Source organism: Carettochelys insculpta, chromosome 2 (genome assembly GCF_033958435.1).
Source record: "Carettochelys insculpta isolate YL-2023 chromosome 2, ASM3395843v1, whole genome shotgun sequence".
Lineage (NCBI taxonomy): Eukaryota > Metazoa > Chordata > Testudines > Carettochelyidae > Carettochelys > Carettochelys insculpta.
This window is the reverse complement of record NC_134138.1, coordinates 14,835,167-14,848,486: the sequence shown is the minus strand read 5'-3', so window position 1 is coordinate 14,848,486 and position 13,320 is coordinate 14,835,167.

The window sequence follows — 13,320 nt, the reverse complement described above, 5'->3', positions numbered from 1 at the left end:
TTTGTCAAGAGACTGCCTGTGAAAACAGTCATGGCAACAGAGAGGGCTTCCAGTTCACCAGACAGCCCTGTTTACAGAGCTTCCAGTCAGCCATTCTGTCGAAAGACAGTCAGGCAATCTGTCTGCTCTTGCTCTTTCAAGCTGCTTTTATGTGCAAAACAATCTATCGACAGAGGTACTGCTGAGTTTTCTCTGTCCACAGTGACCTCTCTTGACAGAGGCTGTCCATGTAGTTGCAGCCCAAGTGTATAAAACTTGGCTTGTGTGTTCTGTTTTACGTTTTTTAGTAACCCACATTGCTATGTTTGCCCTCTCTGTCTTGACTACATAAATCCTATCTTTTATACTTAATCAAATCACTTTTTGTTTATTAATAAACCCAGTATATATAATTATTACCAGGAAGGGGAAGCAGTGAAAGAGGGAGAACAATATGAGCTTGTTCTGTATTGGACTTTATACAAAGTAACACAGGTTTATCTGGGGTTCAGATCCCATTGGGGCTGTGCATTTGGATAGTGGGGTAAGTCCCTTTGGCTGAGACTTCCAAGAGCTGACTGTTACCCTGAGCTGAATCGGGGCTGGAGGGTCTGGCTCCATGGGTCAGAGCTGAGGGGATCCAGGAGGGCAGGTAGGTGAGCTCAGCAACATTTCAGCATATCGAGTGACACTCACAAGGCAGTCTCTGTGACTAGTGCCATCACACAAAGGGCCCCAAAATTATTATTGACTTTGAAGACATGTGACAGGACTTTTTTAACACTTGGGTTGGAATGCTCTGGAACGTGCTGGGAAGCCCCAGGGAAGATATCGGGAGTTACAAACAAAGCAGCAACGTTATGTTCTCCTCTTGCAGGTACTACGGAAGTAGGGAGCAAGAGTCTTGAATACAGTTCTCTTTAGGCTCCAGGATCACAAGGTGTTTGTGCCTGTGAGTCATTCCACTGACCATTCTCAAGTATCTTGCTGAATTGGAGCTTTGGGCCCGACTGCCTCCTCTGTTTGCACACTGAGCCCTGGTTAAGGCAACCAACCATGGAACCAGCAGTCATCAGTGACCTTGTACAGAAGGGCACTCACAGGGGATAGCATTTTCAAGAGCATTTAAGTGATTTAGAAGCCCCAATTCTGTTTTTGAAATCAATACAGGTACATAGGTCCTAGATTTAAAATTATATGGGCACAACTCCCATTGATCTCCATGGGAATTAGGCATCTAAATACTTTTAAATATGGAGCCATTAGGGAGTTACAGCAATGGGAGTTGGACTCAAACATTCCTGAAAATTGCACTATATTTTAAACTGCATTTTAAGTGCCTAAATACCTTTAAAATGTGGCACATAGGAGCCTAAGTTAACATTGAAATTAGGATTTGGGTCTTTTGAAAAGTTTCCTTGTGGTCATTAACTCAAGGCAGACACTGCACACATTGGGGATGAGTTAATGATCATTTAATACTGGTGGGATGGTGGCTGGAAAGGAGAAGTTTATGCACTACTCGATTTCACTGCTTTAGTCTTCCCTGTTCTAAATCTAGGCCACTTATGATGAAGCAACTCTATAATTTTCTCTGACTAACCTGAGGATTTGCACAATCCACCGAACAAATCCCAAGAGATGAGGTGTGGAGCCAGGAGGAGCAATGCAGAAGAGAACAAATCTACAACTCCTAGAGTCGCTGCTATCAAACATACCCAGCTACTGTGAAATTGGAAAATGCGCTGTCCAGACTGCAGACTTCTTGCTCCAGCGAAACACAACAAACCTGAGTCTGTCATGTCAATCTGTGGACACGACTGAATGACATTATCAGATACTGCTACAGAGAAGATTTTCAAAGCCAGTAGAAGTTGGGAGACTTACCCGCCTTTGTACCTTTGAAAACTTCCCCTAGGACACTGGTTTTTGCACAGTCATCATCATTCTCTTTCAAAAGGATCAGCACTTGTGCTTGGCATTAATGTTTCTCTCCATCTACTCCCAGGAGTGCTAGAACAATTCTTATGCTGGCAGTGCTGATACTGCAAACAATATATTTGCTTTTTTTGTAACTCCCAGAACTCCGCTGCCTTTGTACCATCTTTCATCACCTCTACTGCCTGGCACAGCTCATTTGATGAGTTGATAAATCCTTCTCCTTCCTCCCTTACAAAAGGGCATGCAGAACACCAACCTGTTTGTGGAAGGTCCTACATCGGTAGCAAACACTAGTCTGCTCTATACAACCTTCACTGTATTTTGCTGTGTTATGACTGTGATGCTTGCCGCCAAGATGACAGCTCATGTCCATGCCTCTAAGTCTCAGCTCAGACCAGAAAAAAATGCATAGCTGGAACCATTCTGGCTCACCTGTGTGTTAGTATAGTTAAAACAGGTATTGGAAATATAAGAAGGTTTTCAGACTCTGAAATACCTGTCAGTAGCTGCATGTATTAATCTTATTTAAATATTATATGGGACAGAAATATAAGTGTTTGTATTCAAATCATCTATAACTGTGAAGATCACCAACAGGGATTTCCTTACACATAGCTCCCAAATTTCCCCAAGCCCCCTCCTCTTCCAACTGTCAACTAGTTACACTGCAGTGTTACCTAAGTGATCAGTTTTGGTTTGTGTTCGGCTATAAATCACTTGCATGTCAGGTTTATGGAAGGTTGTTTTCCTTACTGCATAAGTAAAGGGTAGAATTTCACTTAGCCTGTTCTGACTGTAGTATCTCATTCAAATGAAATGCCAGATCCTGGTGGAGAGAGAGGATGGGGACAGGTGTTTTGCTTGATGGTCTGCTTAAGAATCGCAAATAGTATTTGATCTGCCCCTCTCTGATGTTTAAAGACAGAGCTGATTAAGCTCCATAGAGAGTCACATTTTTAAGTGAACACTTCAGAGATGAAATGTTTACACCTGCTCTGGGACAGTGTTTTTGTGAAAGAAACAGCCCAGCTTCCACTAGCTGTGAGTTTAACCTCACTAAGAGCTGAAATCTCTAAGAGTTGGAACCTAAAGATATCAACTTGCAGAGATCACACTGCCAGATGGCAGTACAAGGCTATGGCTCAGAGCCATTGGTAACCAAGTGGTGGAGTGAACAGTAGCACAAAAGAGTGGTGAGTGTTTGGAGCTACATGAAAATGTTCCATACTTCTTTTCCCCATCTAGGAGGTGAAGTCATAGGGAAGCACTTCTGAATTCTGTCTCCACTAACCAAGGTCAAAAACAAGTGGGGTCTCTTGGATGGAAAAGTGAGGGTCATGTTACAGGAACTATGGACTATGTATGTTTGACTACAGTTTAATAAGTTTGCTCCAGAATGCTAGACTTGTTACTGGGAAACTTATTATATTGTTAAAATGCATTAATTGTCAAGATTGTTAACTCACATCATTGTGATTTTAAAAGATCATTATCTTGGGGAGTAACTATACTAAACAGTCTTAATAGAATATGTTAGGGGAGACTGGATGACAGGGGATAGATCACTTGTTGATCCTCTTTTATATATTAAATGATATTACATAAGACCAACGATACTGGGTCAGACCATAGGTCCATCTAGTCCAGTAACCTGTCTTCCAAAACTGGCCAATGCCAAGTGTCCCAGAGGGAATGAACAAAAAAGAGAATCCATAAGTGATCCAGTCCCTGTCATCCAGTCGCACCTTTTGACAAACAGAGGCTAGGAATGCCATTCCCGCCCATCCATGCAAAGAGCCACTGATGGACCTATCTTGCAGAAACTGATCTAGTTTTTTTTTTTTTTAACCCTGTTATATAGTTTTGGCCTTCAAAGTATCCCTGGCAAAGGGTTCCACTGGTTGACTGTATGAAGAAATGCTTCCTTTAAACAAACAAACAAACAACTTTCTGCTCATTAATTCCATTGGGTGAGCCATAGTTCTTGTGTTATGTGAAGGATAAATAAATCTTCCTTAGTCACTTTCTTTACACTAGACAAGATTTTATAGACTTCTAGCATATCCCAATTTAGCTGTATCTTTCTTAATATATTCAAGATGTGAGCAAATCATGGGTCTATATAGTGGCTTCTTTTGTTATGTTACACGTTAATAAGGCATACTGCCAACTTTTTTTCAGAGCAGGGCCAGGATCCAGAACCCCTGTTGGACGCCCAGCAGTACAGGGCCAGGAGCCAGAGCCTCCACTGGTCCCATGACGCTTCAGGGCCAGGAGATGGAGTTCTTGCTGGTCCCCATAGCAACACAGGGCTGGGATCCAGAGCCTCCACTCTCAATGGCATTGAGTGGCTTGGAGCCAGAGCCCCCACAGCCCTGCAACATCATGAGACCAGGACCCAGAGCCCTCTTGGCAGAAGAAGGTGGGAGATGGAGCCTCCATGCCCTGTGGCAGAGTGGGTCCAGGAGCCACAGCCTCCATTTGTCTTGCAGCAGAGCAGGGCTTGGAACAGGATCCCTCAGCACCCCTCCAGCAGCCTCAGCCACGGGAATGTACTAGCTCCTCTTTTTTTAAAAAAAAAAAACAAAACAGCTCTGGTCTTATCCATTTATCTATCACTTTTCTAGTGATTCTTAAGATCTCATTGGCTTTTTTTTGTTTTTGACATTGCATATTGAGTGGATGTTTTCAGAGAACTCTCCACAATGACTCCAAGATCTCTTTCTTGATTGGTAGGAACTAACTTAGACCTCTTCATTTTATAGGTATATTTGAGATTGATAAATGAAAAGCAGTGCACACTATAGCCCATCACAGTCTCAACTCTCATTGGTTCTGAAACACACGCCCTGTAAATTTGAACCTCCTCCCAACAATTTCAGTTCCTGGGGAAAACACTGATCACTAAACAGAAAAAAGATATTAGTTACTGTGAAATGCTGGCTTCCTGCAGAAGGTGGTATGTCCTGCCCAACAGAGAAGGCCCAGCAAGACCAAATGAACTATTATGAAACCTTAAAGGAACAAAAGGCTTTGCTGATTGCCCTTCTCTACCTTTTGGAGATGAGTCTTGCCAGTGGATTTCTCCCATCAGCTGAGATACATAAATGGGGATGTGGAATAAAAGCCCTATCAATAAGAAACTATATACTGTACGTGAGAAAGGTTTGGAGGAAGCCAACTAGCACGTGGTCAAGGGTGATCCAATAGATACCGTACATGTTAGGCTTTGAGAAAGCCTCTGACAAGGTTCCTCACCAAAGATCCTTAAGCAAAGCATAGGATAAGAGGGAAGGTCCTATCATGGAACAGTAATGGCATAAGATAGGAAGTAAACCCTAAAAATAAATGGAGAAATGTAAATAGCAGAATCCCCCAAAGATCTGTAATGGATCCTCAACTGTTCTCCAAATTCTTAAAAGATTTGGGAAAAGGAATTAACACAATGGTGGCAAAGTTTGCAGAGGGTGCTAAATTACTCACGATATTTAGGCCTGAAGCTGATTGCAAAGAGTTACAAAGGAAACTCACTACATTGGGTGACTGGGAGAAAAAATGGCAGATGAAATTCAATATTGATAAGTACAAAGAAGAGCAAATTTGGAAAAAAAAATTCTATCTGTCCATAGGTCTGCAACCTGTAGCTGTGGAGCAGCATGCAGCTCTTTAAGAACTTCTTTGTGGCTCCTGATGCTATAATTGACAAGTTAAAAAACAAAACAAAAAAAAACCTCCTGATTATTTTCGATAAACAGTGATCATCTAAAAGCCCAAGAAGGAACAATTCATATCTAAATAGCAAACAATATGTGATCGCCAAACACTGGATAACTCCCACTTTAATATGTGCAATGCATTGTGTGATATGATACTGTATCTTTGTTTTGATCGTGTTGGTAATAAAGTCTTATTCACAGGCATTGTGGCTCTTGAATTATTGAATTTTTTTACCTAATTAAAAAAAATGTTTCTTCTTGCTGTTGTGAGTAGTTTTTGTTGCCCCATTGTACAAAAAAAAAGTAGATGCAGAGAAGGGCAACTAAAAGGATGAGGGAGATGGAACAGCTTTCAGACAAGGAGAGATTTAAAAGAGTGTAACTGTTCAGTTGAGAAGAGAGATGAATAAGGGTGGATATGATAGAGCACTATAAATTCATGACTGGGGTGGAGAAAGCAAATAGTGAAGTATAATTTACCTCTCCACATAACACAAGAATCAGGCGTCACCAGATGAAATTAAACAGGCAGCATGTTTAAAAGAAATCTAAGGCAGTAGTACTCTACACCCTATGCAATCAATGTTGTGAAGGCCCAACTGGGTTAAAAAAAGACTTACATAAATTCCTGAAGGATGGGTCCATCCATAGCTATTAGCCAACATGGCCCAGGTTGCAAAATCATCTTCTGTGTGTCCCCAAACCTCCAACTACCAGAAGCATCTAATGTTAGCACGTCAGAAGAAAGGATACTAGACTTTATGGATCATTGTTCTGACCCAGTATGGCCATTCTTAAATTCTAGCTTTTTTTTTGATTCCTACACAAGATTTAGCTGAAGACAACATGTTCCCATGGAAAGTTTTGATTTCAATGTAATGGCATTTTCCACTAGCTCTCTAATATTTGTTCAGTGCATTCTATCATCTCTGCAGCACCTGAGACCTCAACAGAGCCACTGAAATATCAACCTGTAAATAAAAAGGGCCAGTCCTTTGCTGGATAAAGCAATGAAGCTCTGTTTGAAGTCAATGGAGCTAAGCTCATCTACACCAGTTGAGAATCTGACCTACAATATGATGTGCAAGATTTACAGTGACATCTCACAATCACTCAATTTTATGTGATTAAAACAAATCTCCAATCACAAACCTCAAAGGGAGATTTCTCATCTTCTGAGTGTCAGCTTCTACACAGTCAAATACTTGAGTCATTTCCCAAACGTTTCACCTACACGTTTCAGATCAACTGAGACTGTAAATCTCTATTTCCCTAGTGTCTCCCAGCTCCAACTTTATTTATTACACTTGCTTGGCTACCTGCCTAGGAGTTAGGTCCATAACAGATTTTGACAGGACGTTGAATTCAGCAATAGCAGGAAGTGATCCTGCACAGCTGCTAAATTAAAATCTCCCCCATTTATTTTTATCCCGGTCAATATGTGCCACTATTCTTGGGAATCTGAGCCACAGCAGATGCCACTGAAGTCACTAATTGCCTAGGGATGCTTAATCCCTTATAAGAGTAAGTCATTCTCCCCAGGAACAGGGGCTAGATCATTTAAATTCTCAAGCTGAAATCATGGCATTCTTGCACACTTCTGTTCTGTAAAACAGTTTCCCAGTCTGCTAGAAAGTCTAAGGAAATATTCAAGAATCACCTCATCAGCCTCAATCAACATGTATTATGCATGACAAAACATTCACCTACTCAGATAACTATGTCAATGCAGATCAGCCATTTTGCACAAACATACAGCTTAATTTCAACTAGAACCCTGCTTAATCTGGCTCAGGAAGGATCTCTTCACCATCCGGGTGATTCTCTGAAAGTGTATAGCTAAATTTGGGCCTTTTAGACTACTCCCCCACATAGCTAGCATAGGAGGGAAAAAACAAAGCATGGGCAAAGAGATGGTCTTCTGGCCAGGACACCACTATTCTGTGCTTATCCCCATCAATGTTTTTGAGATATTTGAAGCTGATTTCAGTTGGCATAAATTGAGGGTACAGCACTGGCTGTGAAGTTATTGTAGGTGCCTTCTATAGTAGTACCCTTGCAAGGAGAAAAGAGAGATGTTTAGCTGACAATTTTGAGCAAAACCCCTCTAAAGAGCCAGTTAAAAATTCAACAGCAATGAAGGGTCCTGTGGCACCTTATAGACTAACAGAAAAGTTTTGAGCGTGAGCTTTCGTGAGTGTCAAGTCATGTCAAAACATGGGACTTCCAGGGGACTGCACAGTGCCCAGGCATACACATAGATTCAGCTCTTGGCAAAATCAGGGCAACCAAAAACTAGACATCCCATGTGAGAAATAAGGGAAATGGTACATCAGCCAGCCTATATTCTTGAGAAGAAAAGAGGTGACCCTTCTGCTCTATGCGATGAACTTTCACAGCAAACCTATAACAGGAACTAATTTTGAAAAACTGTATGTGTATGCAGATTTAACTGCTCAATAAAGACCAAAAACAGAATCAATGTGTAACTTTCCTAGCTCAAATTTAGTGTCCTGGTGCAGGTTGTATCAATATTTTTGCAGGAGAAACACAAAAGCAAAATATGAACTAGAACAAGTCAAAGAGAGAAATCAAGGGATTTTGGATATCCACTTTAGAGGACATCCTTGATACTGACAGAATAGTTTTGTTATTAAGGGTCTGAACTGCACCTATTTTTGTCCTGACTTTGCCCCAGATTTCCTCTGCAACTTCTGCTTTCTCTCCTCGGGTCTAATCTAGTTCTCACTGACACTGATGGAAAGACTTCAGTGGGTTTTGGATGAGTTTCTTTATTTCAGGTCTTAGTTGCCATGTACAAAATGAAAACAATGCAGTTTCCTTTTGTGTACCACATGCAAACTAATACTCTTCATGGGAGAGACTGTCTCTCATGAAGACAAAGGCAAGAAACAAATCTTCATCTACAAGTGTAACAGCTTTACTGTATACCACCCTCAAGTTCCCCACTCATACACTGGTCTTCTCCAGAAACTGGAGTACCAACAGCTTTGCATGGTAACTTAACTCGAGGCTATGTGTTTGTACAACCCCTAGCACAATGCTTGTGGGGGCAGGGGGAAAGGCTGATCTCAGCTATGGGCTGAGCTGTGATACAAATAAAAAATTATGCTTCAAGGCCTGATCCTGAAAATTTTACTTAAATAAGTAATTCTGAGTGGGAGAATTTCAGTGGGGCTACTCACTTGAGTATGGACCAGGGTCTGGATCAGGCCCTCACATCAATTTTTGAATCAAGTTAAATGTCTCAGTCCTTAACTTCAGGGCATTCAATGACCTGGGAGCCCTGGATATCCTTTAAATAGAACAAACAACAAAACAAAACAAAAAAGCCTCCTTAAGTTCTAGGATGAAGACTGTGGCCAAGAGGTTCACCTGCTCTGGCCCAATGGAACACTCAAAAACAAAGGCAGAGCTCATCTGTGCTTTCATGGGGGGTGGTGTCAGACTATGCAATGAATTATCTCAGGAGCCAAAGGGTATCCCTACGCAGCAGCATTATTTCAATATAAGCTATTCAAGAAGATATTTTCCAAAATAGCTTATTTCAAATTAACGCTGCTACACACTAAGTCGGGTCTACATGAGTCCCTTCCTTTTGAAAGAGGCATGTTAATGAGTGGGTTCAAAATATGCTAGTGAGGCACTGCAATGAATATGCAGCACCTCCTTAGCATAATGGTGTCTGTGGCGATTCGAAAGTGCGGCTTTTTGAATTGTGCACAGCCTGTGGAAATGGAACCTTCCAAAAAGACCCCCCTGATTTTTGAAAGCCCTTCTTTCTAACACCAGACAGGAAGAAGGGCTTTCGAAAACTGGGGGGGGGTCCTTTCGGAAGGTCCCGTGTCCACGGGCGGCGTGCAATTTGAAAAGCCACCCTTTCGAATCGTTGCAGCTGCCGTTATGCTAATGAGGTGCTGCATATTCATTGCAGCACCTCATTAGCATATTTTGAACCCAATCATTAACATGCCCCTTTCGAAAGGAAGGGGCTCGTGTAGACACAGGGTAAATGAATTTCTAAATAGTGCTCAGGTATTTCGAAACACAGTGTCTACATATAATGACACCTATTTCATAACAGAGTCATTGGATGCACCATGGATTATTTCAAAATAGGTTCAACTCCCTGTCTACACAGCCCCTATTTCAAAATCGCTATTTTGAAATAGGTGCTATTACTCATGGGCTATGGCCACACTAGCCCCTCCTTTCAGAGGGGGCATGGTAATGAAGAACTTTGGCAGATGCTAATGAGACCCTTCTTTCCAAAACCAAATGGGAAGAAGGGGCTTTCAAAATCAGGGGGTCGTTTCAAAAGCCCCCCAGCAACACAGGCAGTGTTCTTTTAGAAAGCAGCACTATTGAAGCATTTGCAGCTGCCAGTATGCTAATGAGGCACTGCATATTCATGGAAGTGCCTCATTAGCATCTGCCAAAGTGCCTCACTACCCTACCCCTTCCAAAAGGAGGGGGCTAATGTGGCCACACCCATGGAGTGAGGTTTACCTAGTTTGAAGTAAGCTTATTTTGAAATAATTTCAAAATAGTGGTTGCAGTGTGTACATACTAGCAAAATTATTTTGAAGTAATGGCTGCTATTTTGAAATACCTTTGCTTCATAGACATACCCAAGGACTACCACAGACCTCATCACCTTCCACTCCAAGTATGAGGAGCACTTGTTTGACGTTCCATCAACATACAGCAACACGTATATTTTAAAAAGAAAAAGGAACCCAAAAAGTGAACCAGAACAAAACATTCTGTAGCACACACTTCTCACCCAAGGACAGAAGAACAGACAATAAAACAGAGTCACGCTGCCTAATACACGAGTGGAAGGTGTTCAGAAGCTCTAGTGCTGAGCATAGTACATGAACCCGTTCAGAACAGTGCTTGACCTATACCATAACAGGTATGGGCACCTGACCCATTCTAAGCTACTTTCTACATACAGTCTGTGTTCCCAGACTGAGAGATAGATCCCATATCAACCAGGGATGAATTAGACAACCCAAAAAACTTTTTCCCACTATGATGGTGTATTAATTTGCTGGAAGTGAGTCATGATAACCAAAGAACTGTGAAAAATGAAAACTTCTTCCCATGTCTGTTCCTCTGGAAGGCTGCCAATGGCAGGATGTCCCAGAAAGGGAAGGAAACCTGATCAGGCAAGAGTTTATAAAATGAGAACATGGACACCATTTTGTTCTCAGTCCTCAGCCTTCAGCTTGTCAACAGTTTGCAAGAATATCGCTGCTAAGAGTTGAGCCTCCATGGACTGGGGACCCACCTAACAAATAATGTATTTTCAGAGACTTTTAAGATAGCAGCCTGTACCACCTGCTGCAACCTGCATCAAGAGACTTATGACTGATGTATGTAATTTGACCATTTTACCAATTTGTTCTCTTAACCTATTCATCCTTTCATTATTAATAAACCTTTAGATTTTAGATTCTAAAGGATTAGCACAGCATGCTCCTTTGGGTAAGATATAAGGATATATTGACTTGGCTGGTCCCTTTGGGGACTGGAAGAACCTGTGTGGATTTGCTGAGATTGGTTTTGATAGTCACTCATCAGTATTTCTCATCTGCATTTGATAATCTCTCATCTGGTTGTAGCACAAGGGAAGCTGGAGTGTTTAAGCGTTGCGCTTGTGTAACTACTGGCTAGCCAGACAGGCAGCAGAGGTGCTCTTTTTGACTGGTTTGGTGTGCTTTGTATAGAAGGACCCACAGACTTGGTCTGTACTTTGCCTGGTTTTAAGCAATTTGAGCTGATTTGTCTTGCTCAGCTGTGCCTGGGAAAATTCCTGTACATTACAGTAGTCAAGAGTGTCTAAATGCATGTGAAGAGGCTGAGTGAGGACGATGAGCAGGAATGGAACAGAAAGGAACTGGATGAATTGGTATGGAGTCAGACTAGAGAGACACTGAATGTCAACAGTGTCTTTCCTTTTCCCACCATGCCAAAGAGGCAGGAGTGGGAACAATTCCAACAAAACATTGTAACACCAGGGAAGGTGGAGAACAAGGTATCAATAAGACAGATGGTATGAGGAGTGATGAGGACTGACACTGGAGCAAGGATATAAAGGAGACAAAATACATGTAAGAAGTGTCAATACAATGCACGGAACAAATGTTTTACCAGCTAATTAGAAATCATGAGCATTAAAAACACATGAAAATATTTTCATTTGCAACACCTATATCCCTCTGTTACATTGTGGCTGCTTCTACATTTGCCCCTAACTTTGGTAATCAGGGTGACGGAAGATTACTAATGAAGTGCTGTGGTGAATATGCAGCACTTCATTAGGCTAATTCTCCCCCGCGGCAACTTCAAAGTGTCATATTTTGAAGTGTCGGCATGCATGTAGCCACCGACATTTTGAAGTGCCTGCACAATTTCGAAGTGCCTTTACTCCTCAAAATTCTGCACATGCACTTATTCACCAGAAAAAAGCAGTCAAGTAGCACTTTAAAGACTAACAAAATAATTTATTAGGTGAGCTTTCGTGGGACAGACCCACTTCTTCAGATCATAGCCAGACTAGAGCAGACTCAATATTTAAGGCACAGAGAACCAAAAATAGTAATCAAGGTTGACAAATCAGAAAAAAATGATGAAGGTGAGCAAGTCAGAGAGTAGAGGGGCAGAAGGGGTGAGGGGGAGTCAAGAATTAGATTAAGCCAAGTATGCAAAAAAGACCCTATAATGACCCAGAAAATTCTCATCCCGGTTCAAACCACATGTTAATGTGTTGAATTTGAATATAAAGAGAGTTCAGCAGCCTCTCTTTCAAGACTGTTGTGAAAATTCCTCTTCAGTAAGATGCAAATTTTTAAGTCATTAACAGCATGGCCTATTCCATTAAAATGCTGGCTGGCTGACTTGTGGATCAGGAGTGTTTTTATGTCTGTTTTGTTCCCATTAACTCTTTGTCTGAGACAGTTTGAAGTCTGTCCAATATACAAAGCATCTAGGCATTGTTGGCACATGATGGCATATATGATGTTAGTTGAGGTAAATGAGAATGTGCCCATGATTCTGTGACTAACCTGGTTAGGTCCAGTGACGGTATCTCCAGAATAGATATGTGGACAAATCTGGCAGCGGGCTTTGTTGCAAGGAAAAGTTCCAGGACTGGTGTTCCTGCAGTATAGACTGTGGTTGTGTGTGAGAATCCTCATAAGGTTGGGAGGTTGTCTGTAGGAGAGAACAGGCCTGTCACCGAGGGCCTTCTGGAGTGTGGCATCCTGATTAAGGACAGGTTGTAGGTCTTTATAATGTGTTGCAGTGGTTTGAGTTGGGGGCCGTAGGTAATGACCCATGGTGTTCTGTCCTTAAATATTGAATCTGTTCTGGTATGGTTATGGTCTGAAGAAGTGGGTCTGTCCCATGAAAGCTCACCTAATAAATTATTTTGTTAGTCTTTAAAGTGTTAGTTTACTGCTTTTTTGTTTTGATAGCATATAGACTAGCACAGCTTTCTCTCTGTTATTATTCACCTCAGTACTTCATTAGTAATCTCCCATCACCCTGATTAACATGCACGTTCATAGTTGAGGGGCAAGTGTAGACAAGCCCTTTATGGCTTTAAAACAAACAAACAAACAAGCAAACAAACAAGCAAACAAGCAATCTTCTC